Raw genomic sequence first — 15956 nt, forward strand, 5'->3', positions numbered from 1 at the left:
TCACACGTGAGGATTTCCCACCACTCTCAATGTTTGTACAGAGCTGGCACAACCGGCCTGAAGCTTCCATGGGCTACCAGATTAAAAAAACAAATAACCATGAAGCCATCCTACTGATTTGCTGAGATTTATTTTCCTATTTATACCATTGAAGTTGTCAGAGGGCAAGGGAATGAGAAGAAAAATGATATTTTCCTAAAAAAAAAAAAAAAAAAGAGGGAGAGAAAGAATAGAGAATCAAGTGTTGCGGGGAACCAAGCTCCATCTTTTTCATAGTGTTTTCAGACCTCTTGGGAGTCACCTTCTGGGGAGGTACCAGAAAAAAACCTCGAATTTTTCTAAGATGAAAATCAGCTTAATGTATTCTGTAAGGCAGTGATAATTAAATCAGTAGTACTTTCTCAGAACCTTTTCATCAATATAAGGCACTCATTTAATTGTGTCACTCAAATAACATTGCAGTTGTGGGTCAAAAATTTAATTTTCCTGCATTTCCATACCACCAAGGTTAACAGATGTACCCACTCCAGTGATATGTCCATATGAATGTCTGTCTACACACTGAATAAATGACTGAGGATATTTGTCAAGCTGCCCCAGGGAGTGGCCTCATATTTTTTGGATAAGCTTCAGATAAAAGTCTAAACATCTGGATACTTACAAAAATCATCCAGAGCTCCTGGATGTTGAGTCTTTTCTCTCGTTCATTTGGACTGAAATTGTCAGTGGGCACAGAAGTGTTGTAATGTGAGGTGTAATCAGCCAGTGGACAGAAATAGGAATCAGATGTCTTTCAAATAAAATTCTCCTCTCCACCAGCAATCCTCTAGCGAATCTCCCACACCTGTGGATGAGGGTTATGCTGCTGTTACTGCCATTCAGAACTCTTTTAATGCTGGATGTATTTTTTAAAAGACAGCTCTCGCAGCTTATAAAGCAAGGTTTTGGCTTCAGCTAATGAAAAGCATTAGTGTACTGTGGGAGGTGCAGGGAGAGAAAGATTATAATTAAATCTCTCCACTCCTCTCCCGTCTCTAAGGGCTTGGATAAGAAACAGTTCTGCTGGGCAGCTGAATTTTAGCTAAATAAGATAGCTGGGGGAGGGAGCCTTCTTGGTGGTTTCATATATGCTTGCACATGTGGTAGGGCCAGGGAACATTTTTGATGAAAATAAAATTGTTCTGGGCTCAATCCAGCTGAAAATACCGGCAGCCTGCCGGGCCCTGCAACTTTCATAAGGTTGCAGATCCTGGCTCCTCGCAGGAAGTTTGGCCCAGCCACCGTGGAAGGCCCAGCAAGCAAAACAAGAGCTTTATGCCTGAAAATTGCACATCAAATCGGGAGAGGCAGGAGGACATGAGCCAGCATGCTCCCTCTGTCCCAATGCTGCCAAGGTTGGGCTCCTTCTTGTCCCTTCAATCCCCCTTGCTCCACACCCTGTGAGCACAGCCAAGATTTTACAGGAGCCTGACACTGGAGGCTGTGGCTCCTCTGCTCACAAGAAGTGGCTTGTGGGCTTTGGTGTCTCTTAGGCTGTCAGTGGTGATCAGTAATGGTCTGCTGCAGGGTGAGCGTGGCTCTCCTCTCATCCTCCTGTGTGTTCCTTTTACTGTCAGCCTCTCCTGAGTTTGATTTGGTCTTGCAGAGCAAATCTTTGTTGAAATGATTTACGGTTTGCATTAACATATATAGCACCCTTTAAGTACATCACAAGCGCGTCTTTATAAGAAGTAAGTTTGAAACAATGTAGGTGCAACATGCCAAAAAAATGCAGCTATTGAAAACAGAAGACTAAAAGACCCCAAACAACATTTAAAAACTTCTGAAGGAATTTGATATAAAACCTTTTTTTGGAGTGTAGGGGAATGTTGGATTCATGGGAGATGAATGTTGGATTGCTGGGAGATGTGTTTAATACACTCTTAGGTTGAAAATGGAGACTGAGCCTATGTGGGGAAAAGAAAACCCAAAAAAACCCAAGCTCATAACCTCAGGCAGATATTAGAGACATGGGCAACAAAAATGTTTTAAACTTAATGTTATAGAAGTAATTCCTGCAGCTGTTTGGACCAGATTCAGCTCTGCATCGTCTGAGTATTTGCATCTCATCACCCTAAAATCACTGGTGGTCCAGAACTTCTCACATCATGACAAGATGGCCTGTTCCAGGACCAGAAACAGGAGCAATGTGAGCAGAGTCAGTTCACCTTTCTGATAGACAATCAAATACAGCTGCAAAATTTTGCTCTAAGTTTCTTTTAAAAGGGAAAAAGACAAGTTTCTACCAGAACACAATCCTAATCCTGGCAACTCTGTACCTTTCTCAGGGTTATACTGCTCTGGAGGAGTGGAAAGGCCCATAGCCGCACTGATTTCCATCCATGGAAAGGGTTTTTTTCAAAAAGATGGGTTTTTTTTCCAAAAAACTTTTCTTACAAGGAATAGTCACAAACACAGAAAAGATGGAATATACTGAAAAATAGTGTTGAATTAAACCAGGCTCCTAGTGCCCCTTATAGTCTCTTTAATCACTGATAAGCCCTTGCACCCACAGACATTTAATGTAATTAAAACCAGCAGTAGTTAGTCCCCATCTAAAATAGTGCTTAAAAGCATACATCAACCCACCATAAGGACTGACACCCTAAGGTGCTACACACACTTGCACACTGTACTGAGGCTTGCATTTTCCCTTTCCTGTAGGGGAACAGCCCTTTTTCCTGTGACCATGGAGTTAATTTGAAAATTTGCCTGAGACTCTTGGTTTTTTTCTGCTCTAACAAATCTTACTCAAATATTTCAGCTGTGGATGGATAGCAGGCCTGATTCTGTACTTGGAAAGTGATTAAAAATTTTGCTCTTTATTTTAGTGTATTCAGGATCAGGTCTTCTCAAGCAGCAGAAATCTAGTAAGTATGTGTGTGACCTGTGTTTTCAGAGTTTCTCTCTGTTAGCATCTTGGGCTACCAGATCAGTCTGTCTTTAGAAGTGTGTATTTGATGAGAACGTAAGTGCCATTTATATACATTTGTATATGCACATGCATGCACGCACTCACTCCATGAATACATATACATGTAATAATATTACTATTTTACCAGAATTGTGCAAACCTGTTACCTGATCAAAATACAAGCCAATGTTACTTTAATGATGGAAATCTTTGCTTCTCACTGCAGTTGTCTTTGTTGAATTAAATGAAGACAACTTTTATCAGAAATATACTAGACATGTAATCCAAATGACACAGAGCCCTATTAAGCACAGAGAGATATTTACTTTCAGTTATACCAATGTAACTGCTGCTCAAGATGAAAGACATCCCTCTGATCTTACACCAGGAAGATGTACTTCTTCTGAGCAAAATACATAAAAGACCTGTCAGACTTGTGCTCCTCAGTAGGATTTGCATCTCTGTAAGTGGGCCTGTTTGAGTTGAAGATGTGTGTACATTCATTATGGGAACTTTTCTTCTTCCCCTAAGTGCAACATATGGATACAGATATAACTGCATATAAAAATGTAATAAAATGTTTTGCTTGCAAACATGCAATGAAACACTAACACATCATTTTATGAGAAAATATTTGTGTATAATCTGATTCTTGCATTACATGTTTCAAATATACTATAATACTCTCTTTGAAGTGATAGCCTGCATAGAAAGATCACTCATGGGATAAGCCAGGAGCCCTTTGCTCTTGCAAATACATTCTAAACACAGGCTGGAGCTCTCAGAAAAAATGCTCTGAATGGGTTTATATCAGGGGCTCACTGGTGTGGATAGCACTCCATAGGACCTTGGTAGCATTGCTTGGGAAAGACCCAGGACCAAGGTCCCAGCAGTCCATAGCTCTCTGGAAGAACCATCTTCCCTTAAGGCCACATTGCAGCTTGGCCCACAATGGATAGCAGTTATGTACAACGTGTTCCACTTGTATAAATGGCACCTCCACAGCAGATCTTTGATGTACTTTCCTGGGCAGTGATGATTAATTTTAAGCAAACGCTGTGGGAAGGCCACACCTCCCTCCATGTCCATTCAGCTGCTGCTTTCTGCTGAAATGCCAGTCTTTCGCACTGAGAAGCAATGTGTTGTTCCAGATAGTCCTGTGAGGGCTCTGAGAGTCACTCTGCCTTGGGCCAGGGCAGCTGGCAGTATTCCAGACCACATAAAAGCTGCCACATGATGGAGTCAGGACCATTTGCAAGAAGCCGTGAGCGCAGTGCATCAGGACAAGGGTACAATATGAGCAGGGAGAGATAACGTGGCAAGGGAGGGGGGCAGCGAGACAGTGGGGACACCACGTGCCTGGTGCAAGTCTGGGGTAGAAGGGACACATCTGCACACAGAAATGAAGTCAATAAAATTGCAGTGTCTCAGGAAGCCTCTTGGAACAGGCACAGTAGTCCTTGCTGTGTGTATGTGTAGAAATGCATGTCACAGCATTAGTTACAAACTTCCACAGAGAAGCGAAAGGGTTGCTTCTTCCATGTTAAAAATAATTTCCTTATTGTAATGATGGTACACAATGCCACTGTTCTCTCAGTATTTAGGTACTGAATTCCCCTTTTTTAGAAGGGACTTAAACTTGAGTGACCTGTGGACCCACCATCTATGTACTGAGCCCTCTTTGTTATTTGTGCTTTTTGGAGAGATTATGCTCTCATGATTTATATAAAGAGTCTGTCATCTTGGAGGGGATTTCATATGACCCCGTGATCCTATTATTTAAGTACTAAGATCCTTCTTGTTAGAGGTTACTTTAACCACCATTTACACACTCGGCTACCCAGAATAGGGCTTTCCCCACCAGTGTCAATAAAGTTAGCTTTTGTTCAAGTGCTCTTCCCTAGCAATTAAATCACACTTGAATGGCAACAATCCTATTTTTTATAGCGTGGTGTCAGTCTGGCTTCATCCTTCCATGCCAGAGGCATGTTAAGCTAAATCCAAACCCAAGAGTGCATGTTGACTATGGGTAGTACAACCACAACTGTGGCTGTGAGTCCCATCAGTCAGTACAAGAGTGGAAGGACTGAGCATGGAATGGTGATGGCATCCTAGAAGACTATGATGCACTCCTTAAATAACACAGGCTCAGGCAAACCCCCAAATCATTGCCACAGCAAACCAACATGATAAAAAGAACTAACTTTGAAACTACAGTAATTTCACGAATACAAGCCGCAGCAATTTGACAAAAATTTTGGTGGAAACCCGGAAGTGCGGCTAATAGTCGGGGGCGGCTAATCTGTGAATAATTTTCTGACATTTACAACCCCAGACGTGCCAGCCAGGGTGCCAAGCCAAGCACCTGCCAGTAAAAGCCGCCATTTCGCGATTGTTACAGTGTTACTGTGTTGCCCTGGCTCCCTGCAGGCAGCACGGGGGGCGGGGAGAGAGGCGGGAGAGCTCTCTTCTTCCCTCCTCTGCCGCAGCCCAGGGGAGGACGGGGGGGGGCCGCGCCACCATTGCCGCGGCCCGGGGAGGACGGGAGGGGGGGCGCGCCGCCATTGCCACGGCCTGGGGAGCCGACGGGAGCCCCGCGCCGCCATTGCCGCGGCTCGGGGAGGAGGCGGGGTGCTTTGTCCGCGCCCGCCGCCGGCGCCACGGGCGCGGGAAAGCTCCGTCCCCGCCCGCCGCCACTGCCGTAGGAGCGGGGGAAACTCCGTCCCTGCCTGCCACCGCGGGGCAGCGCTGACCCGGGGTGACCGAGCCCAGTGGCAGCGGCGGGTGGCCCCGAGCCCAGTGGCAGTGGTGGCCGGCCCCGAGCGGCAGCACCGGGCTGGGCCACCGGGCCCCGTCAGCGGCCCCTAGCGGGCCAAGCCTGCACAGCCTTAGCTCAGCCAGTAAACCCCGCCCTCCCGCGGTTCTGTTACTAATTGCACGTGGGTCCTCGCTGCGAACGACAGAGCGGCTTATATTCGGGTGCGGCTTATCTATGGACAAAAACCGAAATATTTGCCAACACCCAGAGATGCAGCTTATACTCAGTGCGGTTTGTATTCGTGAATTTACTGTACTTCCTTCATCCTTGCCTTTTTATCTCAAGCGTTTCACATTTGTGAACCATGTGCTTTGTGGGCAGTTATGCTGGTAGCATAAGGTTAAAAGCTTTGTTTTAGCATGTTTAGGTAAAGAATGCTTTATAGAAGTCACAGAGAATAAACACTAGGACAGTTTTAATTATAAGTGGAGACAGACTCTTGCAAATTTCAGGAATCCAAAAGAAAAGCCAGGAAAAAGCATGGCATGGAATGATGCTTTTTAAAAGTACTGCAGGGCATTTCAATTCCACAAACAAGAGATAGAAGGAGAAAGATAACTAGGTATAAAGGAACTACAGTGATAATATATAAGATATGGCAGGCAAAAGATGATGTAGACATGAATATGGCTATGTGGAAAAGTAATATAGAAAGTAAAGGCAAAGGGAAATAAATGAGTCTATAAAATATCTGTCTTTCCATTGTAGAACTCTATAGGTGGATCATGAAAGGAAAAGAGGCCTATGAGGAATTCCTATAGGACATTCATAGTTCAGAGATGGCAAAAATTCTTTAAAAGATCTAGCCAGTAATGTTTGAAATACAATGAGACACTTCAGAAACAGTGGAAGGAACTAGGTCCTGCTCACATGAGTATTACAGAGCACTATACCTATAGAGGCTGTTAAAAATCACCTGTTCCAGAGGAAGATGTGTCTGAGGTGACCTTTGGCATAGTGGTCTGATATTTAGGAGATGCTTAATAGATTTTAGTGTATCAGGATAATTTCAGATAACAGAGATGTTTACTTTGTGCCAGGATTCATGAAGGCAGACAGGTAACTGTAAACAAAAGAAATGAGAAGTCCTCTCATCAGACAGAAATTCTGAGGGAAAAAATAGAGTAGATGAAGTGAAAATAACCAATAAAGGAAAGAGAATAGAGTCTTTCCTAGTCAGTTTGCTATTTTTTAACTTGTTCTAGATTGATGACTTTAAAAAACCCACAGTAGATTGAAAGCATTATTTGACCCCAGTAGAGATATTTTATTTGATATTCAAGTGTATAATGTTCTTACAGTAAAGCTGAAGTAAATTTTGAAATTAAACTTTTCAGACTAAAACATTCAAATACTTAGTTTTTAAAATGTCAACCCAATACTTTTCAACTGGTTTTTAGGTTCTCCTTCTACCCATACACATATGAAAACACATGTTTTCAGCTGTAATAATTTCAGAGATGCAACATTATTTCAGAAAATTTATTGGTCTGTTTCAATTTACATTTTTTCAATGGGAAAAGGAAGTTTGAAAGAAACTTTTCACTCAAATGTAACAAGGAAATAATAGATGAAAAAGTATTGCCAATCAGTATGGTTGGAAATAGAGATATAATTTTACATTTGTACATAACTGCAGGAACACACATATTGGAACACTATGTACGGCTCTGGTCATCCCATATTTATAAAAATATGTTGAAAAACTGAAGAAGATGTAAAAAAATGAGCCAGGAAAAATATTCCTGTGCAGGGGAAAAAAAAAGAATTCTGCACACTTCAAGACCTAAAAATCTGATAAAAAAGAGGATGAATAAGTAACTCGAATGTCCCACACATTCTTTCATCACAACATATTCTGGGACTAAAGTGAAGAAAAGTACAATTAAAGAAAACATTTTGGAAAGCTAAAGCAATTTATTGTGCCAAAAGTCTTCACTTCAGGGCTAGATGTCTATATGGAAGACTGTGAGTCAGAGAAACTACAGGTAGAAAACGTGATATGGAACAAATTTAATTTAAAACAAACAAACAAGCACCAAAAAAGCCTCAAAACCAAACAAATCTGAGCAGAATCATGGCCTATTTTATCCTGGGAAATTAATCCTGATGATCTAATAGCCTTTCTGGGCACATCTGTGTGACTTGCTGACTGTGTTTCTATGGATAACATTTGTGGAGCAGACCCAAGTCTTCCTGCACATCCAATTTACCTTTCCTTGGCAGAGCACTGAGAGAAGAGATATTTGTGCAGCTATTGCCAAAGCTAACAAGGAGTGTATCTTAGACAAGACAAAGCCCTGCTTGCAGAGAGATTTAAGCTGAAGTGATGTGTATCTTCAAGCATACAGCAAAGCCATGGACACTCTGGAGCCAGTTCTGCCTTGGGTTCCTTCCTCACTGCTCTTGCGTGGTGTTAAATGATGGCTGAATTCAGGGCTGCTGCTGCCCTCCCTATGCACATCTGTGCCTTCTCATTTCTAATGCTTCATGGTATTGAGGAGACAGAACACTCTGTAACACTCTTGTCGTCCTTCTGTAACAAAGCCGTTAAGAACTCATTTAAATCTATATCTCTCCATTGATTTCTAAAGGTTTTAGTCAGTGTCTGAAATTTGTCCACAGTGGTTTGCTGTACCCAGAGCTCCCAGCCCAATTTGAGTTACTGTTTTCAGAAAGGCCTGAGACTTCAAGAGGTTTTATTTCCTACCCCTGTGCTTCTTAACTTGTAGTCTTAACTCCTCTTATACAAACTGACAATGCAAAAAAGGATTAGGGGATCATGTCTAAAATGATTTGGAATTTGTCTCTCATAAATCCTTATCTGTTAGAGAGCTGGAATTTTCTTTTTTCAAAGAAAGAAAACAAACCTCATTTCTTTTTAGAAGTCCAAATATCCTGGAAAGCTAATTGCAAAATAATACTGACTGTACAGACACCTGTGCATAATGCTCCGCCCTGACTCTCAGCTAACATGAAAATTCAGATAATCTACACCATTAAAATCAATAGGAAAACTTGCTGTGACAGAGTAAAGTTTGCAAGACCCGATCCTCTGCAGAGTTTCTTTGTTCCCAGAGACATTTTGTGCTTCACTAAGTAAAAAAAGTCAATGTATTTCAAAGTGAAATTTTGCAGGCCATTGATCTAGAATGTGAGCTAGTTCCTTTGGGTATTTTGGAAAATCAGAAACAACATATTTATTTAATTTAGAAAAATTACTTCCGTCCAAGGCTGTTTCTCAAGAAATATTCATGACAGCCAAATTTGCAAACTCGCTACTTATACGTGCCAGGCATAGCGTAAAGATAAATAACTCAATACTTTGTGAAATCTCACTGAACAGGAATTGCACATTGGATTGTAACAGATCTTAAAAGAGCTTCCAATGTCCTGGAAAAATAATCATGGTTTTAAAAGGCTAGTAAATCTTCACATGGTAGTTAGCAAATGTTTCAATAAACTGTAAAGATTCCTTCTAACAGTTTTCATACCTAGTCACTGAATGATTAACCGTGTTGGTTTTTCTAAAGTTTACATTAAAATAATAAGAAATAGACTTTCCAAAATAGTAAAACATTGTGATTCTTATGCCAATAGGAAAAGCCAAGGGCATTAAACATTAAAGATGACATCTCCAATCTGGATTTTGACCCTAGCTAAGTAGTTTTCACGCTTCTGGACTCTCTTGGTCCCCTGAGCAAAATGGAAAAGACCATTCTCCCAAAAGCTGAGGGTACACCTGACCTGAATTCTTTCAGATTACAAATTTAGGGAGCAGAAACCCAGGTCGACTTAGTTATTGAATTTGTTTGTGTTGTTACATAAGGCATGATACGCTTTGCAGAAATAACTGCTGAAATAACTAAGTGAATTATGAACAAAGAGATAGTCTGAAAAGAAAAAGAGTATTTGGCTGTGTCACCTAGTTTAAAGGAGTTTAAAATTTTTCTTCTATGCTTCATTATTTTCTTCTTTACTTTTTTTAAGTATATCCCTAACTTGAAATTTTATAAAAGTTGGGGTTATTTCTTGAAAAAAAAAAATCAATATTTTGCAATAAAAGCCTCTGAATGTTGGGGGGTGTATGTGGGGCTGTGTGTGGTATTTGTTTGTCCTGAAAAACATAAAGATAGAACATGCAGAAAATACTCAGATGGAAAAAAAAAAAATTCCTACAGTCAGGAAGCTCACCTCTACTTCCCTGAAAAGATAAGATTAAAGACTCATTTTGCCCTGAACCAGGCATCCTGTACCAAACATCAAAGAGCAAACAAATAGCAATTTTTTGCCAGAATTCTGCCTTGCAGTCATGACTCAGCCACCTTCCGTGCTGTGTCTTTGTATGTAGTAGCACACATAGGATTTGTCCCCTGAACCTTTATTGCCATTTTATTTGAAGGACATTCTCAGCACAAACACACGTGAAAAAGCTGCCTTTTGCTTGCTCTCAGCCTGACATCTGCTTGATGTTCTTGATCTGTGTGAGAATTTTGTTCACCTTCTCACCTCTGTCATTCAGCATTTCAATTCAAAACTCTGAGGTCTTCATGGTGTAGACCAGAATGGAATAATTTATGGTTAGTTCAATAAAGCTAAAATTAAATATTATATTTGCAATTAGGTGCCAAACTTTCAATGAGATTCTTGTGAAACATTTCCATTTTGTAAAATCAGGGAAAGTTTTTCTGACAAAAGAAAAACCTGTCTTCTGGAAAATTTTCAAGCTTCTCTGAGTGTTATGCTACATTGTTGGCTAAAGAAGCTCAGTATGGACTCTTTATTTTTATTTTAATACAAGGTGTCAAAATTAATTATCAGAAATTTCGCTGACATAAAGGAAAATATTTCAGCCAGGACATTCATTGTTATAAAGACTATTACCAGAATTTTCATGCTGCAGCCATAACCACATCTTCATGTAGACTAACTAAATAAAATACAGATTTCAAGCAAGCAGGGGCAGAATTTTTGGCTAATACACACAAGACAATATCTTTTGTGAAGTTTGAATTTTATCAGTTCATGTTGTTCAGCGCTGAGTACAGATTTTTTGGACACTTAACAATCTGCTCATTTAAAGAAGTTGACTCAGAAATGAGGGAGGCCAGAACCTGCCAGAGATTTTGCCATTACTCTTATGGAGCAGTATCAAGAAAGAAATGGCAAAAAGGCAATTGTGTGTTTGGTATCTGTATCCTGCCTAAGCCCCACTTCAGCTGCCTAGCTCCTGCAGAAGGCTCTCAGTTGCTCAGACATATTTTCCCCTTTATAAATCCTTGCTGTCTTCTCCCAGGCACTGACTTGTCCTTAATATGTTTGGAAATGGTTTTGTTCCATCGCTTTCCTGATGGATCTTCCTTAATGTCATTCTTGAAGATAAGAGTGAAATTTGCTTTTCTCCAGTCCTAAGGAATCTCCTGACAGACCCATAACTTTTTCAAGACCATCAGGAGCAGCCTCACAGTGGCAACTTCAGTTCCCCCTCATTCACGGTGGAAGTTGCCAGGTCCGTGGGCATGAGTACATTTGGTTTGTTTAAATATTCCCTAACCTAGTCTTTCTCCACCAAGGGAAGTTCTGGCTTGTTCCCACGTTTTCCACCAGTTTCAGGGACCTGGGATTCCTGGAGGTATATCTTATCAGTAAAGACAAGGAGTAGAGATTTGACTACCTTGGTCTTTTTCCATGTCCTTTGCCATCAGGTCTCCTGTCCTGTGCTGGAGTGGGCCCACATTTTCCCTGGTCTTCCATTCGCTGCTGTGGAAGCTTTTCCTCCTCACCTTTCAGGAAGGCTCTGGCATTTGCAGCCCTGGTGCTGGAGTGTTAGGCTGTATCACTGTGTTCTTTCTAGGTCATCTCTCTCTACTTCTACTTCTTTAACTGAAGTTTAAAATATCAAGCTTTAAAAAAAAAAATCAGAAAACATTCCAGAGAGGAAAGAATAAGCCTGTCAAACTCATGGTAACTCATGTTGCTGAAGAGGCACATGGACCACATTTCCTGAGTGTTGATGGTTCCTGTCGTGTACCATGTTGTCCAGCTGAGGAGTGACAAAGATATAAAAAACCAAAGGCTGACTTTAGCCCAGAAACATCATTCAAAGATGTCTCTGTATGCAGGCTTGGAGACTGCAAAGGCTCCAAGGCTTCACTAAAACAATGGCCTGAGCTGAAATAATACACGTGTGATATGTCAAACACAAGATCACGAAACCTTAAATCTTTTAGAAGGATACGAGCTGGGAAATATGGAATATTCCTAAAAGGTTTGCCACTGAAAGTGACACCCACTATTGTGACTTTTGCTCATGAACATGGCAAGAATTATTCATAACACATATTGTTAGGCATGTAAGCTATTTAGCAGGAAAATTGAACTTTTTGTTTTTCTTCTTGGAAGAAGGGAATTCCACATGAGAATACTGAGTATTGGGTTGTTCTCCTTGAGATGCTGGATAAAGAAAGGGTATAAAGAAGATAAATTGAGAATTTTTTCCACCCTTTTTTTTTTTAATATATCCTCATTTCAATGGATTCCAAGTTAATTATTTTTCAGAAATATTCAGAGAGGGAGAGACAGTGTGCTTAACTAAACACACTAAAATGTTGTAACCCAATACCCTACTGCTTTAAGAATGGTATATCCCTTTAACCCTGTAACCCCTACAAGACCAATGGACTGGCCCCTGCGGTGGGATTGGCCAGAGGCCAAGGCTGACCCCTCCCCTTTCCTGACCCAGAGAAAAACCCTGAGCCCACGTGTGGGGTCTCTCTTTTATCCCCATCTCTCGCTCTGACCACGTGGAAGCCTAAGAATAAAGCAGAATACCAACCCTGGGAGAAAGAGCCTCTAATGTCTTACTGTTCTACATGAAACAGCATCCACGGCCAGCTCTGCAAGGTATTTGGGGGGCAGGCCCTAGGGTGCAGTTTCACTAAAATACTTGATGATTTCTTGAAGCACAGACCTTGGAGGGTGTAGACACAGCTTAAATCTCATTCTCAGGGTTTGGAGCCAGGGCTTGAGCCAGGTGTCTGAACACACAGCTAAGCAACTGCACCAAGAGGTGCTTCTACAGGAACTGTCCCCTTTCTCTTTGGAGGGAAGCTTGGTCTGCAGCTTCTGAACAGGATTTTTTCAGAAAAGATCTAGTAGTCATTTTTCAATTTAAAAAACATGCTGTGGACTAATTTTCCTGCCTTGTTCCAAGGCTGGGTGTCTTCAGAGTCTGGAGATGTTCAGGAAGGTGGAAAATGCTTCACACAAGGGGCAGAGAGCCCATCATCTCATGTGGGTGCACAGCAAACACAGGAGATGCAACAACAGGCATAAGCCCATGCCAGGGCTTTTGTGTAGTCATCCAGAACTGACCAGAGTTTGTTGCTCAATGCAGCAGTTTGGGGAGGGAAAGATTGTTGGTCTCTTTAGGTTGTTGTCCTGTCCTGAAGGAGTGGCATTTCCCAGCACAGGAGGCACTGATAAGAGACTGAGCAAGCTGAGCTAAACCCCATCAGAAGGACTTTCTGAATTCGCCATCTCTTCAGAACAGAGAGAAGTTTTATTGTTTAACGTTATTAATTTTTTATGTTATTTTGTTTTTCATTTTATACTTTGCCTGTTAAATAAAACATTTTTTTCCACTTTTCTCCAGAAAAATATTTTTCCTGAACCAGCTGGGGGAGGGTCTACTTAAATCTGCTTTCTAAAGGCACCCCTTTGCAAGTTTCCTCCCAGATTTGTCCTAAACCAGGACAGAAGGCTTGGGAAAATTAAGGATAGGAATATGGGAGACTGATGAAACTTCTCCAGGAAAATAGTTATCTATCCAAAGGATTAAGTGAAAGTTGGCTTTTCTACAAAAGTCCAGGTCTGGACATGTGCATGCTGATGGGATAGCAAATTCCTGTTTTGCAATTACAGCCAGAAAGAGAAATGTTTTCCATTTGCTGCCTCTCCTCCCACTTGCCCAGTGTTGGATAAGGGTGTTATTCAGTTCAGCTGGAGAGATAGAGGGTTGGGGGATAACAGAAGCTTCATGGACAAAAAGAAAGGGACAGGAGTATGAGGAGAAAGGGAGAAAGAGAGGGAGGAGGAGGTAAGAGTCCTGGCACAAATATATAAGCAATTCAAACTGTTGCAAAACTGGACCTTGTTAGAATATAAACCTTGTGCGATGGAAATGCAGGTACTGGTATGATTATTTCTGCTGCCTGTGAAGCTAGGAGGTTCAAACAGGGAAAGGAGGTTCAAACAGGGAAATGATAATTCTAAGCAGCAAATGCAGAGGCTGTCCAGGCACTGGTACACCCACACACACTGGGTAGCTGGCTTGGGCCCATGGTAGACCCAGAACCCTGGCCAACTTTCCTTTTTTTTTATCTTCTCACAAGAAGAAGCATGAGGTTAAGCTGACCAGAGAAAGCAAAGCTACCACAGCCTTTTGTGGCCAGTAAAGCCGAGTACAGACTGTCATTGTCAGGCTGGGTAACACAGTCCACTTTTGTTGTTTACTTGCAGCAGTGGGTGAAAGGAACTGCTCTAAGTTATGTTTGGTGATGAGGAGCCAGCACAAGGGCTGTCGTGGGAGGAGGCTCTGCTGTCTTCCTGAACTTTCACTTTTGATTTTCAGTTGAGCTGGAAACACGATTCTATTTTGTTATTTTCTTTTAGTGCCTGGACCCGAGGCAAGATCCTCAGCTGGGATAAATCAGCTCTACTTCCCTGTGGCCGAGGGAGGTAGGAGGATGCACAGTGGTTCTGGATACAACCCGCCTTGTTTAGAGACTGAAGCACTTCCTTTCCCTGGTAAAATTGAGACCACCATATTCATGTGCTCAATCATAAAGTATTTGAACATTTCTCAAAAGCAAAACTTCCCAATGACCCAGAGTGCTTTTAAATAAAGGAGTGCTATTGGACCTCGACAGTGTGAAAGAAGCAGTTGAAATCCCTATCTTGCCCAGCTGTTAAACCTGTGTTTGATTTCTGAAAAACCTACAGAGAAAAAGGGTTAAGGGAGACCATACAAGAAGTAGAAGAAATAAATTGAATGCACATGTGCAATCATTATTCATACTAACGTTCCTTGTATTACTTCATAACACAGCTGTATACACAAAAAAACCAGTCCAGTTTGGTTTCTTCCTATTTGAATCTTATTAATTTCAGTTTAATGGAACACAAATGTTTGTGCTCTTCATTTTGACGAATGCAGCCTCGTGGTGTATTTGTTAAGCATTAGCTAGCACGGTTGTGACCATCTAATACAAATGTCTCTGGGCCTTTCATGCCTCCTGACAGGACATCTTTTGAGCATGACAGTTGCCATGGGGACGGGTGCAATGCCTATTTGGAAGGAAAATTGGGAGCAATGCTCATTACGTCAAAAACTACATCGGGCAGGGAGGGAAGGAGAATGTTTGCTTCTTGTGCTGACACTTAGCTGCTTGTTTTACCCGCCACCCACACACTTCCATCAAACAATATCTCTTTCAAATGCAGAAGTCAAAGTTTGCATCTCCTATCATTCCAACTGGAACAGGCAAGGGCTGTGTGAAATGAATATCATCGTGCTCAGGGCCGGGGCACTGCCTGGCTGGCTCTATCTGTCCCTTCACAACACAGCAACACTGAACCCTCTCAGTTCTCCCCTCCTCCCAGCCTTGGCCGAGCGCTTTAGAGAGCTCCCTGGGGCATGGCAGGGACACCAGGGTGCTGCGGGGAGGGGGCAGCTGGGGAAGTGTAACCAGTTTGCTCAAAACCATCGGATTTATTGTGGGCTTACTCTGGATCAGTGTCTGCGTGTTTCATAATTACCATAGATAGCAAATACCATAGGTGGCAAAAGAACCACAAAGACCTTTGTATCCTCCTTATCATCCCAGGACACTGTGAGAAGTTAAGGGGAAAAAACACTCCTTTTTGCACAAAAAGAGTCCAGAGCTTACTCTTTCCATGTATTCCTTAAGTCTGCACATTTCTTCCATTAGAAATTAGCCATCGCTATGTTTTCACTGCCTTTTCCTGTTGACCTAGACTTTCAAAAAACCCACAAACCCACACTGAGAAAACCCCTAAACATGGCAAAAACTGGATAGTAGCCAAATAGTTGAAGGGAGAGATGAGGCAGACTTGCCACGAGACCCAGGTTTGAACAGGGGGTGTTTTCAAAGTGCTCAAATG

The sequence above is a fragment of the Catharus ustulatus genome, chromosome 2 (assembly GCF_009819885.2).
Source record: "Catharus ustulatus isolate bCatUst1 chromosome 2, bCatUst1.pri.v2, whole genome shotgun sequence".
Classification (NCBI taxonomy): Eukaryota; Metazoa; Chordata; class Aves; order Passeriformes; family Turdidae; genus Catharus; species Catharus ustulatus.